The sequence below is a fragment of the Apteryx rowi genome, unplaced genomic scaffold (assembly GCF_003343035.1).
Source record: "Apteryx rowi isolate R43461 unplaced genomic scaffold, aptRow1 scaffold_145, whole genome shotgun sequence".
In the NCBI taxonomy this organism is placed as follows: Eukaryota; Metazoa; Chordata; class Aves; order Apterygiformes; family Apterygidae; genus Apteryx; species Apteryx rowi.
Window position 1 is genome coordinate 54,308 of NW_020447697.1, and position 16,120 is coordinate 70,427.

Genomic DNA, 16,120 nt, shown 5'->3' on the forward strand with positions numbered 1-16,120 from the left:
AAAGGATATTGCTCCCACCAAAAAACTCTGGGCAAGTTTACTCCAATGGTTTTGACAGATTTCTATAGTGTCCTGAGTCTAAAGGTGTCCAAAATTGTTAGATCTCTCTATGCAGATTTTTATTTAAATTTCCAAGTTCTGCTACCACAAAATATGTATTATATGCTCAGTAACAGAATTCAGTTTGCATCACTCTTCATGAGAGTGAATCCACAGGATTTAGTCTATTGGCTTCTGTATGACAATTAATCTCAGTACTTTATAGTACAGAATTCACAAAGGAGCAAATAAATCTATGGTATGTGTTTAAAATTATTATTAATTGTGATAGGACTATAAGCACAGAAAACTCAATTTATATTTCATAGTCTAAATGCCTGAATTTAATCATAAATCTGTCTCCTTAAACAAGATCTTAAAATTGACTCGAATCCAGGGAAACATCACTAGAAAGTCATAGATGTTACTAACTGCTGGCAAATATAGGAATATGTAGCAAATCTAAATACCAACTAAAGGGCACATCTGCAAAGAGTACAAATCTCTTACTATAAAGGCAGTATGTGTCCTGTTTCATTTTGCAAACTCTCTATGGAACTAATGCAATTGCTAAGCAGAAAATACAACACAGACTTTTATACTAAAATCAAACACAAGACAATGAGGTAAATCTATCTATCTGCATTGTAGAACTGCTAATAAAATTTAGCTGGTATTTACAAAGGGAGATGGATGGAAGGGGGAAGATGGTAAGAATTACTATCAATTGTCTCTATCTGGGAACTTTAAGTGAACAACATAATGCAATAGGTGCCAAGGCTCGCTGTGCTTTGCTTGGGGACAGAGTTGGGAGTCTCAGAAGAGAGGCAAGACAAGAGAATCTACTCTTCTATTCCCAGATAAGCACCATGACCTTGTCCCTCTTTCATTTTCTCCTTTGGCACTGTAATCTTGCATTCTTTATTGAAAACGACACAGCACTTTTTCTACTCCTCTCTTCCCTTGCCATACTGTGCCTTTTTAATGAAGAATGGGTAAAAGAGAAAAGCCCTGAGAGAAAGGAGAGCTGGAAGAGACTGAAATCTAAAATTTTGATTCCCCAATGAGTATTCTTACAAGGGCTTGTTGTTACCCAGTATTCACTGCAGCTTCATAGGAGGTGGGAGAGAGTCCTCCGAGGTAGATGGGGAATGAACCTTGAGCTATTACAACCTCAGCAAGTGCACTGATCATGTCAGTACTGCACATGTGTTACCAGGACTAACACAATTAAAAAAGAGGCTAATGTCTGCATCAGCATTGTAGTAGACCATTCTCTTTTTTTTTTTTTTTTTTTGCCAGAGAACATTTATGAGATTGCGATCCTACGCAGACTATACTATACATCATTTCTAGATCCCAAGTGGACTTAATGATCAAGTCAGGTGTTGATCAATACCAGGACCAAAATAGCTAAGGGGGCATTCTCCATATTTAGGGAACCTCAATGGATTTGGGTTGTCTCCAGTATTAGAAGCATCTGAGCAATGGCTTTCAGGGTCTCAGTATTGAATCTAAATGTCACTTAAGTTGGCAGCATAGTGTTGATTGAGCAAAGAAATAGCTGCACTTCAAATATATACTATATCTCTGCAGTTTCAGTAACTCTAACTTTCCCTCACAGCCTAATAACTAAGACTTGGATTTAAGTATAAATTCAAATAAGAGGCGTGATCTCCTAGGACTAAACATCATTATTTCCTCAATATTTGCCTTATTTTTTATCCTACTGTTTATCAAGTGCTAAAAGTGACATGTATCATTTTAGCAGGGTGCAAAAGCCATATCACAAGAATTTCAGCTATATTCAAGGAATGAAAAGCTTACAGAAGTACATGGAACTTGTGATACTTTCATGGTTCATCAAAGCTCTCCATAAATTGCAGGTGCAGATGCAAAATTAATATGATGATGTGAAACGTGGAGGATATAACAATGTGTTTCCCTTTTTAAAAAAAAAAATCAGATGCACTCTGTGCTGCAGACAAACATCTCTGTCTTGTAATTGTTCTGAAACTGCTGGGAATATTTATTAGCCTATGAAGCAGCAAGGCGTGTGAGGCACGAGTGGAAGTCTTAACTTTTACCACATGATAAATGCCTCCAAAAATCAATAGAAGTGCTAGGATTTTTATGTGTTTTTGACAAAGGTGGTTATGAGAAGAAAGGCTGTCCTAGAAGGACTTTATTTACTACAGAGTCGGCATCCACAATAGCAATCAATCAGGTTGACCTTTTAGAACAGTTTACCCATGGGATTGTTAAACTGCAAGGATCCACTGTCCAGAAACTCTACAGCAGAGCTAGAAAAACTTGAGTCTGATGTGTAGATGGGGAAAAAATTTTACCAAAAAGGTATGAGGTGAAGGGTTTGGTTAGACAAATAGAAGTGGTTGTCTTAGAATGACACACATTTCTGTGTGCTTCTCTGGGACCCCCCTTTGCAGCGTGACAGCTGGCAGTAGATTAAGGCAACCTTTTTTACTTCTGCATTAAAACGGGCTGGGAGCACATGCACTGTCAGTGTGTCTTGGCTAACGAATGAAAATTTCCATTTGACAGGGGATTTAATTGTTTAAACTATAGATAATCCTAGGAACTGATAAGATGTAAAGCACCGAGAAATAAAACCCACAGTCTTTGCCTGATAGATGTCTAGCCACTAGACAACGAACTGTTAGCACTGAGTCACTGCCCCCAGGCTGCAAATCCATCTACAGCCACAGTGACCAGACAGGCCTGAGCTACGATGTCAATGTCCCACTGTCCCGAGCTTTGAGGCATTTGAGAATCTGAAAATGTCATGGAATCACTATTTTGTGATGATTCCTGAACACAGGAGGAGGTAAGCTAATATCTAATGATGTAATGATGAATGCTTTTGTAACTCATTAACTGCTGATTAGTTAACTCCCTGGAAATCTCAAAAAAAGGAGTGGGGGGGAGGAAAAGAAAAACTTTTCTTGCTCCTGATCACTGCAATCAGAAATGTTCTTTGGCTGTACATTTGTAAAAGTAATATGGTCGTTTTTAAAACAACAATTAAATGTTCTTATTCATGTTAGTTTATCCAGCCAAATACGACAAATATTTGCAAACACTACTTTTTAAATAGAAGCGCTGTACGAGTTGGGTTTTTTGTTTTTTGTTTTTTTAGGAAAAGAGATGTATTCTAACAAGATGAACTACACTTCTACTCTTGTGCTGCTGATCGCTTTTCATAAGGTAATAATAGGAAATATTAGATCATAACATAATATACTTAGAGGCAATGCAGTCAAAAAGCAATGATCAAATCATCTACAGTGCCCTATTTTCCTGTTTATTTTTGCTACTGACAGGTTAATACATGATAAGTAGCACCACAAGCTACTAGCTTTATGATAGTTAAACTAACCACTTAGCATACGGCTGTGAGTCAGAAAGACTTTGCCAGAAGATGGGGGAGGAAGAGAATATTGGTATGAAACCAAAATTCATTATATGCTTCCTATGTTTCTGGACAGAGAAGGAATTGTCATCTTACTGATGAAATTGCTTGGTTAGGAAATCTGTCTACATGTCAAGCTTCTGTTTAGCCCCCAAAATAACATATTAGTGAAATTGCAATCATTTTTTTTTCCTGACAGGTCCAAGCCACAAATTAAAATCCAAATAAGAGTTATTCCAGTGTTTGATGGTCCTTGGGTATAGGATTTAAGTTTTTAGTAAAACACTATTAGGGAAAAAAATCACCAAGGTGGTTCACTTCCTTCATCTTACATCTAGGTAAAACACAGTTGAGCAGCATTCAAAATCAGCACCCTCTACTTCTTCGGCTAAAATGAGCTTATCTGAAGTCACAGGGAAACACATATATACCAACATGTTGTTTTCTTGCTGCAGATGTGTGCTCAAAAAAATAAGTATCATTCTTACTTACACAGAATATTTGCTTTCTTTGCACATTCATGTTAATCTCACATGACCACCTCTGGTAGTCTCCAATAGGGATCTTTTAAGCATGGAATCAAGAGTTGATTCAAAGGGGAAAAAAAACACAGCTGAGAAGAATACGACCTGGCTGCCAAATATTTGTGAACATTTTTTCCAGAGGAGATGTCCGGAAGGAAAGAGAAATCAGATGAATAAATGCATCTCAGCCTTGCTCTATGAGTTGTAGAAACTTCAAAAATTAGGATAAAAGAAGAATTTAAAAAACAGCGAAGATATGAAACCACAATGCAACAGATACTGTATATTGCTATGAGCCATTTACTCATAATTAACAGTCAGCAGCAGCCTTGTTTTGGTTTTGTTTTTTTCAAACTGAATCTGGTCGTTTGCATTAAGGGTAGTTTTCCTCACTTGACAGCATCTGTCACAGCCTCCACTGTTCTTTACTTAGGTTCTTTGAGAGTCTTGAAAGAAAACATTAATCAAAGAGATGATGTAAAACAGCCTAATTTATCCCTCCTGCTAATGTTCAGAAGACAGCAACAGGCACGGAGCAGAAAAGATGCACTGAGGAAAGATTTCCTCAAGAATACAAAGCCAGCTCTGATTATATTGATTAGATTTCCCAACATGAGCTTTATAGGGCAAACTTGCATATTTTTAGAACAGAGGTACAAGTGTCACCTGTAAATGCCAGTGAAAAGCCATATGGCAAGTAGCACCCAGAACTTCAGGTCTTATCCTGTCTCCAGCACATGTAGCTTTGGGCAAGCTTCTGCCTTTATATTCCTATTTATGCGGTAAAGATAACACAGATCTGTTATCCTTCAACAAACCTTTTTGTTATTACCATTGTTGCAAATTCTTAGCTTACAGCAACTGCTGTAAGAACCGTAGATGATATCTTATAAGCATATTAATCTATATTTTAGAGCCACAGACACCCAGTAAACAGTTGCAGAGGGAAAGTGTTGCAGTTGCAGACAACAGGTATACTCTGACTGCAAAGGCAAAGAAACTCTGGAATAAGACAGGGGTATTATCAGTAAATAATTGCTTTCCCCTTTTAAGCACTCAGTATGAAAATAGTGGGATGAGGACTACGCGACATCACGCCTCCTTTTTGGTGCCTACTGCTTCTTGGAATGGATAATATGTCCTTTTTTCTTCCACCCTCTACAGTTGCTTATGCTTTTACTCTTGCTGAGGGAAGAAATATAATTTCTTCTTGTTACTCCACCTCAGACCCACACAGAATTGCCCCACCTGAGTAATCAAAAGCAGCTGGCCATAAACAATATGGTCCGGTTTCCTCGCAACTTGCCAACTTAATTTTGCCTGGACTTTTCAAACCTGTTAGTTTCATTATACATATATTCTCCTGCCAGCTTCTTACTGAACTGAGCAGAGCCTTGCAGTGAATTTATACATGCAGTTGTGGTTGAAATAATTTCTTGAGAAAGACAATCCAGATTCATTTATATCCTAGTCCACGTTCAGTTCATTTATTAAAGCTTCACATTAAGTCTACTATTTGTAACAAAGCTTGGCAGCAGGAAAGTTTCATGTGGCTTTGGATAGCTTTGCCAACTTTCCACATCACCCAGCAGCAACGGATAAATGCATGGATAAACTTAGCTATGCAAAAAAGACATTCCTTGTCCTTAATCAGTTGGGAGGAAGAGGCAGAGCTGAACACATTTTTTTTGTCTTCTGCAGAAAAATTATGATCAATGCCTCATGATTCTGAAATCTTCTCTGCTGCCTTTTTAAGTTCAACAACATTGATATTAATGAGAGATATTCATGCCCTATGTAAGAACAAGGGGAATGAATCAGTTCTTCAGTTCTAAGGCTCCAATATCTTTTCTCACCAACGTTTTCTTCCAAAAAATGAACAAATCATAAATAGAGAGGTATGATTTAGAGAACAGTCCTTTTAACTTTTTTTTTCTTAAGAAAAGTGCTACTATCAGTCTTCCTTATGACATCTAGCCATTCCAAGGAATTTTAAAAGTCATGCAGGGTTCATTAATAAGGCTTCTAGTAGGTCAAACATTGCTACTTGAGCATTTGCCTTCTTAACTCCTCTGTCTCTCCTGTGTTGCAAACCAGTTCCCATAGTAATTGAAAAAGGCAAATGTGCAATTTAGAAGCAGACCTGGGCTTCTAAAAAGAATTGTCCCAGGACAAGATCACAAAAGCTGCCATAAAAGAAGGTCAAGATTTGGATCAAAGCTCAAAGCAGTATACCCAAGAAATACCCTAATAACTAGAGTAGTCTGGTGAGTCTTCCCATCAATATACAACAAACTTATCCCTAATCTCCTTGATCCAAAGGATGCCAACTAGGTAACGGACTAATAAAATATATGACTTAATAAAGTGTCCTTTCAATGTAATATACCTACACTGTAATGATTTAGCAGTACATGTCTAAGCTTCAGTGTTACAGACTTTTGTTAACTGTAAGTGAAGTCTTTGAGAGCCTTTTTGAGAAATTTCTCTCTTTAACCCTGCTCTTTAAATGGAACACATTTATATAAAAGGATACTAACACCTGCAACTATAAAATGAAGGGGAAAGATTGCTACATGCTTAGTATTCCTAACTTACATTGTTGAAATGATATTTCATATCCTGAAATACAGTCTGCTGTAGTCAATAAAATATTAAGACTACTAGCCAGCTTTGGCCAGTAGTATTTTGTAGAAGCAGTTCCCAGTAGCAGAATGCTCCATGAAAAGTCATTAACACAGCACCCACCATGAGAAATTCTTCTCTGGACTGTTACTAACAGCATTAGCCAGCCATAAACAAACTTCAGTTCCTCTTACTGCTTGTTTCCATAATGGCACTAGACAATAAGATAATCACTTCATTACTAAAAATCAAGAAATCCACATTTCATTGCAATAATAAACTATATCATCACAAATACTATACTTTAGCTCTTCTGCCATTATGTCATTCAGTATTAAGAGCAATATCCTCAGTGATATAATTTGCAGCAGTTCATAACCTAACACTAACTTCTGCAAACTTAAGTCCTCTCATTGACACCCTCACCATGACATAAATGGGAATTTTCCCTGAATAACTCACACTAAAGAATATAACAAAAAGACACAACCCAGAAAAGTATAAATTGTAAAAACTAAAATTCAGTCCCTTGGAGATAATCTATTTTCTTCACCCTTATGTTGCACAGCATTTTCAACATTGCAGATCGTGTCATCAGGAACAAAACTGCAAGCCCTTCACTTGATTTTTATGTTCAGGTAAGTGACTGTACTTCTGCTCACCTCCATGCCCACAGGGCTGTAGCTGCCCCCTCACTGCCCCGCGTCTCTCCCCACTCACACACGCAGACATGTATTCTAGTCTCACTTGTTCAAAGTCAGTTATTCTGATCTCTTTGTGTTGTCTCATTTATCTGTCAAAAATGAGTCATATTTGTTGATACATTTTTCCTCTATAATAAGGGAGCAAGGGGGAGGAAAACTATTTGTTAAATAGTTCTCATTTCAATGAGTCTGGCAACCTTTCAGCTCATTTCCTTGTAAAACTTTACATGGGAGGCTAAACTACTGATTACTTCATGGGTCTTTTTATAAAACAACATTATGATAGTGGATGGACAGAAACAGCTGCAGAATTACCCTGTCTATGGAAAAGATCCCCTGGGCGCTGTGGCCTTCAGTAAGGCAGCCTCCACCGTGTCTGGCTGTCCACTGCCTTGTAAACAACAGCAATGAAATGCGTGCTTGCTTATCGTTGCAGGATACAGAAAGTTAGTACCAGCACTACACAGAAAACACCTATTTCAATAAAACAGATGACTGAAGATCTCTCGCGGTAGCTCTTGCTATACTTCAATGATTATAAATTAAAAATCTGCTAGAGCTGAGTGTTTATTGAAAGATCATATGATTTAATGAGGTCATTCACTTCGCAATCTGAAAATTAAGTGTAATGATCTAACACAGGAATGAGGTTACATCAAGTACAAACACTTTTCATTACAGTACATTATCTCTGGCTTTAACTGGTGCACATTAAAGCATTCATCTTTCTTCAGATTACAAAGTGAATAAAAGCCTAAATATCAAGTCACTGAAAAATCGAGTAACTATATGACATTAAATGCTATTAAACTAACTTAATAATTTCAATGAAAATACTCCATAATCTGAAATCAAAACTGAGAGCAAGTTTAGCGGACAAGTTTGCCTAGGGCAAATCTGAAGACTAGCTTTTGATTGCCACGGGACTGGGGAAAAGCACCCTGAGGCAAACCGTGCTGGCTGCCTCCGCTCTGGGACACCGTTCGGGGCCAGGTGTTCATCCCGCACAGAGCGGAGTGGCAGACCTCCTCTGCAGCGTCGCTCCTCACCTTTCCTCAGGCTTGCAGCAAGTCTTCGCTGGGACCTGCGCCGGAGAAGGCAGTGGATTAGGCCCACGTGAGGTTGAGGAGTGTTAGAAATATACGGTAAATAGTATCTTCCTAAAACATACAGTAACGATTCAAAACCAATCTAACTCCTGCAGTAGTGTTTTTACTCAGCAGATCTCTGAGCAGTAAAAATAGAACACCCAAATATTTTTTCTTTTGTTTGCTTTGTTGCATTTCTTAGCTTTGACACTGAAAATTGAGTACATCATTTTCAGTTTTGAATGGAATTGTTCCTACAATGGACCTGTCTGTTTAAAACCATCAAAGAACTGTGTGTTTAAAAACAGTCTATATTTCCTTCACCATTTAAAAATACAGGGAAATGTGTTGATTTCAAATTTTCTAAAAAAGGGCTTTTTTGAAAAGAACCAAAAAGAGATTAAAGCATACAGTTTTCACAAACTAAGTGCCTCAAGTGTCTACATCCCACTCTCAAAAGTGGCATACATCTGTCAGTGGGGCCTATGTTATTAATCCTAGTTTTAAAAGGTATCTAAGTATCCAGTTGCCAGTGAAATCCATTGGAGTTAAGCAGCTACTTATCTTTAGGGAACTGGGACCTAAATGCCTAAACTCACACGTTGACAACTTATTTTAGAGCTATAGTCTTTACCTCTCTGCTGTGACATTGGTTTGAGATGTTTCTATCCCTGGCTGCTTATTCCGGCTACCGAACCACAGTTTGCTGTTTCCTCAGTGTGCCGATGCAACTGCTGGCAGGTTCACACGTAAGACCTGATCACTGAAATGGTTCAGGTGTGAAAAATACATATTTTGAGGGTTATTCACAAGCAGTTGGATCCACACAGAAGAGAGTAGGAGAGAGAACAAACTGCTGCACAGAGGAAAAACAACAGCTTGGCAGCAGAGTTTTCTTAAACTGCCTCCGGTAACAAACACCCTATATGGGACCTGCACCTTAAATCATGTAAGTGCCAAAGCTTAGGTCCAAGCCAGCGCATCGGTCGAGGTTGCTGCTGCCAGCTTTGCTTGCTGGGTAAACTCGCTACCTAATGCTGAAGTAAACTGCAAGAGGCAAAAGCGTTTCCAGGTGATAGCTAGAAGGCAGGAGCAGCCCCACAGGCATGGGAGGGAGAGGCGACTAGCAATATTGCCAGGCAGAGCCGTGTGACTGCCTTGATTAGAAGTTTATCCCATGATACAGAAACTAACCTGAGTAAGGAGTTACTGGGCTTCAAAATGGATCATTAAATTAGCATTTATTTAGACTAAGAGGTGACTGAGCTTTTAGCAGCATATTCAACTCATGATTAAGAGGGAATATGATAGTCTACAAAAACACGGTCAGCACATGAGAGACCAGCTAGGGCTGTGTTTTTTAATATAGAGCTATAAGGGCTAGGGAGAGAAGAGGTGGAACGAAATGAAACCAGCAGGAACCCACCGCAGAACAAACACGCACCTAACACATCACAGGCGGGAGGACTCACTGCTCAAGGACACTGCGGATGGTAGGAGCGTATGGCATTTCAAAAAAAATCCTGGCTAAGCATACAGAAGAGACGTTTTCTGAAGAATCATAAGGCAGAAAGGGACATGATCTGGAGCTTGGAGCCATGGGCACAAGAGAAATGGATCTCCTGGACCGAGAGGGAAAGAGCTGAAGCCGAGCACAGTCTCTCCTAACCCTCCCTCAAACCCAAACAGCGAAGGCCAGGAGGCACACAGGGCCAGAAGGAAATGATGGAAGCAGCAGGACCAGATCAGAGAGTCCACTTCAGCCATATACTTGAAACCCACTTCAGAATTATACCCAATTGACCATGAAGATGTTAATTAATTGCAAGATGTGGAAGAAAGTTACGAGAATAATGTGATGGATAACACATGCTTGTATTAACAGGTTGAGTACAGCAGGCTCACGCAGAAGTACAGGTCAGCTTTCCTGGGCAAAATAAAAAGTGACATTTTACTCAACACTGCCTGAAATCTATTAAGGCATAAATTGTAGAGTGAAACCCAGGATCTTTCAGAATCCGTGGCAAAAAAAATCCAGCATGACCAGGATTTCCACCCCAAATACTTGTTAACAGAAAGATGAAAAGCTGAAAATGCAACTGAATTGACAAAAAGCACATGTAACTTAAAGCTCAAATTTAAATAGATAGGAGTTTTGGAAAGTTAACTGTGCTTTAATTCTGCTTTGACTTTCATTAATGTAAAATCAGAACAAACTGTTTTTATACATGAATACCTGACGTACTTAAAGAAGTCCCTGCAACACTTGTCCTGTTTAACATCAAGATGAGTGAATTTGAAATTCAGTATACATTACAGTCTTTATTCCAGATATTAAAAATATTGAATAGTGCAACTTATTCCTTAAGACAACAGCTCTGAAAGCATAATTTTCTAACTAATGGAAGACCCATAGCAGTGGCTTTATGGTCTCAAAAGTATTCCTGTTATAGGAACACTGCATTTCTGCAGAACTGCAGGCTGAAACCTCGGCAGAGGTTAAAAGCAACTCTTCTCCTAGGTGCAGATGAAGTCGAGCCCTGCACAGTCTGAGTTTGTGGACAGTGCCCGCTTTGGGGGAGCAGCAGCGCTGGGGGCCGAGGAAGGCTGGCTGCGCCTGGGCTGCGTTAGGCAGGGTGCAGGCAGCAGGCCGAGGCAGGGAAGTGACCTGTCCCTTCTCTCCGGCACAGGCGAGACCACGTCCAAGCGCCACGTCCGTTCTGGGCTCTCCAGTAAAAGACGCTGAGAAACAGGGGCAAGTCCAGAGAAGGCCACCAAGCCGGGCCGCATGGCAGGGCTCACCACAGCGCCTGGAAGAGCTGGGTTTGCTCGAGCTTGAGGAGAGAGGGCCGAGAGGCGAGGAGGGTTCTTACCACTCTCTGCGCTTACCTCCTGGGAGAGTACAGAAAAGAGGGAGACACCCTCCGCAGAGGTGCACAGCAACACAGGCAACAGCCACAAGTTGCAACAAGGAAAAATGTCTAACTAGGCATCAAGAAAATGATTTTGTCCATGAGAGTGGTTAAATACTGGACCAAAACAGGGGCCCAGCTTATCCATTAATTTGACTCAAAGAATAAGAACCAGCCTAATACCAGTCACTGCAGCAAAGATCTAGATTTATAGAATTATTACATGGCTTATAGTTAGTCAGACTTTTCTAATGCAGGTGCTAAGCACGTCTAGGCAATATTTTTTTAAGTTAGAATTTTAAAAAACTCTTAAATCCTTGCTTCTTGTTTGTTTTTACACTGCATTGCCTAGTGGGAAAATTTGAGGCAAGTGTCCTGCAGAACATGCAGCAGCTGTCTGTCACGGCGGGCTTTCCTGTTGCTGCCAACGCCGGGACAGCAGCTGCCGCGTTCGCCATTACGCAGCAGCCAGCTTTTACCTCGTGAGCTCATTTCACATTTAACGGAGAACGTGACCTTTGACTCCAGCTCCTGAGCTGTTAGCTCATACATGCGCTTCACATAAAAAGAACCGAGCACTAGGCAATAAAACCAGAAATGACCTTCATTCCATTAGTTTTTTAGCTTCTACTTTACTTAACTGTAATTTGCAACAGACAAGCGGAGTGTGCCAAAACCTAAATCCTCTGAACAGCATAGTGGTACAAGGAAGCTGCTACTGCAAAGATATTCAGGTGTTAACCCTTGTGATAAAGCCACCCTCATGCTTAATGAGGAAAGATCACAGCCGTATGGCAGACAGTGGGAAAAGGAGGTTTTTACCTGCGGAGGTGGCTGCACCTGGCTCCCAACACACTTAACACCAACCAGCCTTATGGACACTGCAAGAAGTACCCCAGATTCCCTGTCCTTCTGTCCCCCTGTGCTTTTAACCCTTTTTCTTTCCCTGTGTTTTCAGCTTAGGAGGCAGGGGACCATGGGGGGCGTTATGCCCATCTCAGTCCTTCAGGGCAGCAACAAAGTGAGCGCAGATTGGCACAGCTCATGCCTCCACGTGTGCGCTTGCAAGGCAAAAAGGGAGGAAGGAAGGAAAAAAGGGAAGCCAGGAAGCAAACAGGAAGGACTCTAGGGTGCAAAGGTGGGAAGAGTTTGCATTCAGTTTAAATACCGAATTAAACATCAAGTTTTTTACATTGGATTCAGTCAAAACTCTCCATTCAGATCTCTATTTTTGAGACAATTCTCAGACTCTGTCCTTGGTTTGTCACAAGAATTAAATCACAATTTGGGTGGAATCTTGTATTGGTGTTTTAGCACAACAAGCAAGAATTGACCAAACCTTTAAGACACCCACATGCATCACTTGCAGCCAGATCATGTTCTTAAACACTGTCCCCAGGTTAAACTAGAGGGACAGGGGCTTTCCTGGGGACGCGCAGGGTTTCCCCGGGACAGGGAGAGGCTGGGAACGAGAACAGGAGCGGCACGAGGGCCCGCTGGGCAGGGGCTGTTTCTCCATCGCCCCGCAGAGGTGAGGCTCCATTTCAAAGGCGCTGCCCTGTCACACCTGGCTGGTTTGAGCTCTAACATCAGGGCTTCGGGGCTGGCAGCATGCTCACGTCCGGCGGAGCAGCAAAAGCTGCGCCGGTACACGGCCCTGCTGCTCCTACTGGGAGAGAAGGAGCTACCAATACCACCGTTAACACGCAGAGCACGGCGCAGGGGACACGCACCTCTTTCTGCTGCCTCCTTCCCAGCATTTCCCCCTCCGGCTTTTTAAAATGGAAATTTTTTTTGTGGCAGGAGTTAAGCTGCCGTGGCTATGCAGCAGGAACCACACTCTGCTTCCAGCGCACACACACAGAGTGCAAACATACCCTCAGGTACCGCACGAGTGCTTGTAGCCTCACAAAGCAGAAGGGCTGACCAGGCGGTCCGGGGGCGCGCGGCCCTCCCAAACCTCGTACAAGAGAAGCCTCAGGAGATTTCTCCTCCAAGCATCACTGGCTTCCACCTGGGGGTAGCAGATGTTACGGACTTACTGACAGTAGAACTGCGTTTGGCAAAATATGATGATATTGCTCACAACACACTGCTGTCATTTGAGACGCTTTCTGCTTTTCCCTTTGAAGTGCCTAGTTACTAAGGAAACCAACAGCATTTGCCTAAGCAAGGCTTAGTAACAGTTAAGTGCAAAAGAAAGTAAGTTTATGTATGCCACAGTTTGGGAAATGAGGCAGTTTATGTGACACATCCTACCCACACAGATGGTATGACTCAAAATTGCATCTCTCTTAATCTGATCCTATTTTTTCCATTTTCTTCTGCGTAAGAGAGAATCTGTTCAGACAGGCGCACACGCAAGGACAGCAGAGCGACAGCTCAGCAGTTCAGGCACGCATGCACTCGTCGAAGCGTTGGGGTGCCGGTCGCTCTAGCTGCGCTGCAGGCTGCGGCTGCACGTCGGAGGATCCTCCTCCAAACACAACGCCGCAGAGGACGCTGCCGGACCTCCTCTCCCCCGTAAGGCATGCCGCGTGTCCCCTAAGGGTCCGGGTTGGTTCCCCATCATAACGGGGCAGAACGTCATGGCTCCACACAAAATCGGAAATTCAGCAGCAATAAGTAATTCTGCTTCATTTCCATGGTTTCAGGGGAGTCTTCTGTCCCTCACACCCACTCTCAAAACCAACACATAAAACCTCACCCAAGACTGAGGGCTTTGTCCCAAGACTCTACCCTTAATTCTACCAAATTTACATTAATAGATTAATAGTTTATTATGGCTAGGAATCATGAGAAGAGACCTGAAATGGATGCAGTTATTTTGCTAGGCAAAGGTAAGGCTACCTCACATCTTTAATTAACCACCCAACTTTGAAATTTCAGACTTGAATAGGATTTCCTTCCCCTCTTAACACGCTACGCAGCTCCATGCTTTGGGTCCCTAACTGCTGGTGGGTGCATTAACAAAAATATACAGATCTCGTCTCCGCCGCAGTCTGTGACAATCTAACACGCCAACAGTTTCAGCCCATGTCCTTTAACCAGGAACCTCCTTACACTAGCGATAGCCTCTGTGGGCTCCCCAGCTAGGTTTCAACTGTTAATGTTACCTCTTGCAGACTGGGGAAAGCGGCCTCCACTGGGAACATCACGTACCTCCTGGCAAAGGATCCAGGATGCTGGTGGCTCGCCCTCACACCCCCAATCCTCCCGAGGAGGACGGGCACTATCAACCGCCAGCCCCAGGGGAGCATTACACCAGGAAAGAGGCATAGGTATTACAAAGTTTATACATAAAAATTTTAACTGTATTATTAATTAGGTCTTTTTGTATTGATTAGATAGGACTATGAAAATTAGTAGTAGTAATAGTAGTAGTAGTATCAGTGTAACTGGACTAACAACTATTGTACTTTGATTAGACTGTTAAAACATTAAGCTAACAAATTCCTGGCTCAACATGCAAGGTTTTTTCCCCATTTGTCCGAAACAAGACTCTGAGCGTAACACTACGCCAGAGCGGGGCTGCCTGGTCTGCGTCTCAGTTTAGGAGCAAACTGTTCTCTGGGCAAAAGCATCAGCGAAACTATTTGAAATTATACTGCACACGAAACCTGGCATCCACTTTTCTAAAGGAAGGCTCAAGTGCTGCCAGCGCTACTGCCAGAAAAAAAACACGTGACCCTCCCAACATCTCCATGTTGCCCTCTTTCTACTCGTCCCCACCTTCTTCTACCCTTTGCTATCCTCTGACCTCTCCCTTCACTTCAGTACCAGAAAAGCTGCTCGAGCCAACACAGCATGGACCGTATTGAGCAAGTGAAAAATTCTTGAAAAAGTTACAAATAGAAGCAGTCTCATCACAGATCAGGTGTGCAGTCTGGGCCGATGCACCATCATGGAAGCATTTGTGGTGCTGCAAGGACGGAGCAGCACAGAGGGAGGAGGAGGGAAGGCATTGACTTGTGGTGGCAGTACAGGCCTAAAGCGTTCAATCACTTAGGATGTAGTTCAGTTCCTTAAGAAAAAAAGTTATCTTACATTTGAAATATTTGCTAATAAAAAGGAAGATTCTGCCCCCATCTGGCCTCCCCAGAAGGAAGCTGCCCAAGTCAGCGTACCTGCGACGGCAGAAATTCTTCACGAGGATTTAGACTCTGGAGTGCTGAACAGGACACAAACACTTGCTTCCTAGCTGCTTTCGGCACACAAAGACATGCAATAACTCAGGTTTCAGTTTAACTGACAGAAAAATTGAGATAATTATAATCGCTCTGGAGCGGATCCAGTCAGGCTTTCATTTGTTTGCGGGGTGCAGATGGGTCCAACTGTGCCACGTGAATGGGAATAGATAGGCCTCACCAGATGGTGCTACTGCGGGAAGAGAACCAGAGTCTCCTTAGCTGCCTTAGTAAATCTGTGCCCATCACTGAAAGAAATGGAAAAACAATTAGTTTTGCCTCTATAAATCTCTACCACATCACTTAGTCTGTATTACATTTTCAAGATAGCAGAAGCTGCTTCTGAAAGAGCAGTAAAGCACTCTTTAAATCATTCAGCCCACAAAGTTGAACTGTCTTTCCCCAAGGGCCACTGGTATGAAGGGAGAGGAAAAACCTCAGCTTTTTAATCAGTCCCATAAATAGCATGTTGACCTCTTGCTTTCAGAGCAGCAGGGGGAGGGGGAAAAAAAAAAGTTTCATTTTAAATCTCAAATCAGCTGGAGCCTGAAATCCATTGAAATGCTTTCCCCATCTTGCTCCTGCAGCCTCCTGCTGTCATCCACAGCCAG

General features: G+C 41.8%; 1 long non-coding RNA gene across 2 annotated transcripts; it reads right to left on the reverse strand.

Annotated features, from left to right (window-relative positions):
* Positions 1-7,922: 7,922 nt before the first annotated feature.
* LOC112962273 lies at positions 7,923-15,877 on the reverse strand. Of its 2 annotated transcripts, XR_003252239.1 has the most exons (4): positions 15,450-15,877; positions 13,200-13,336; positions 9,045-9,173; positions 7,923-8,406 (listed from the first exon to the last, which is right to left on the reverse strand). It is a non-coding gene; the product is annotated as an uncharacterized LOC112962273 (long non-coding RNA). The 2 variants fall into 2 exon arrangements; XR_003252240.1 differs by lacking the exon at positions 13,200-13,336.
* Positions 15,878-16,120: the final 243 nt, after the last annotated feature.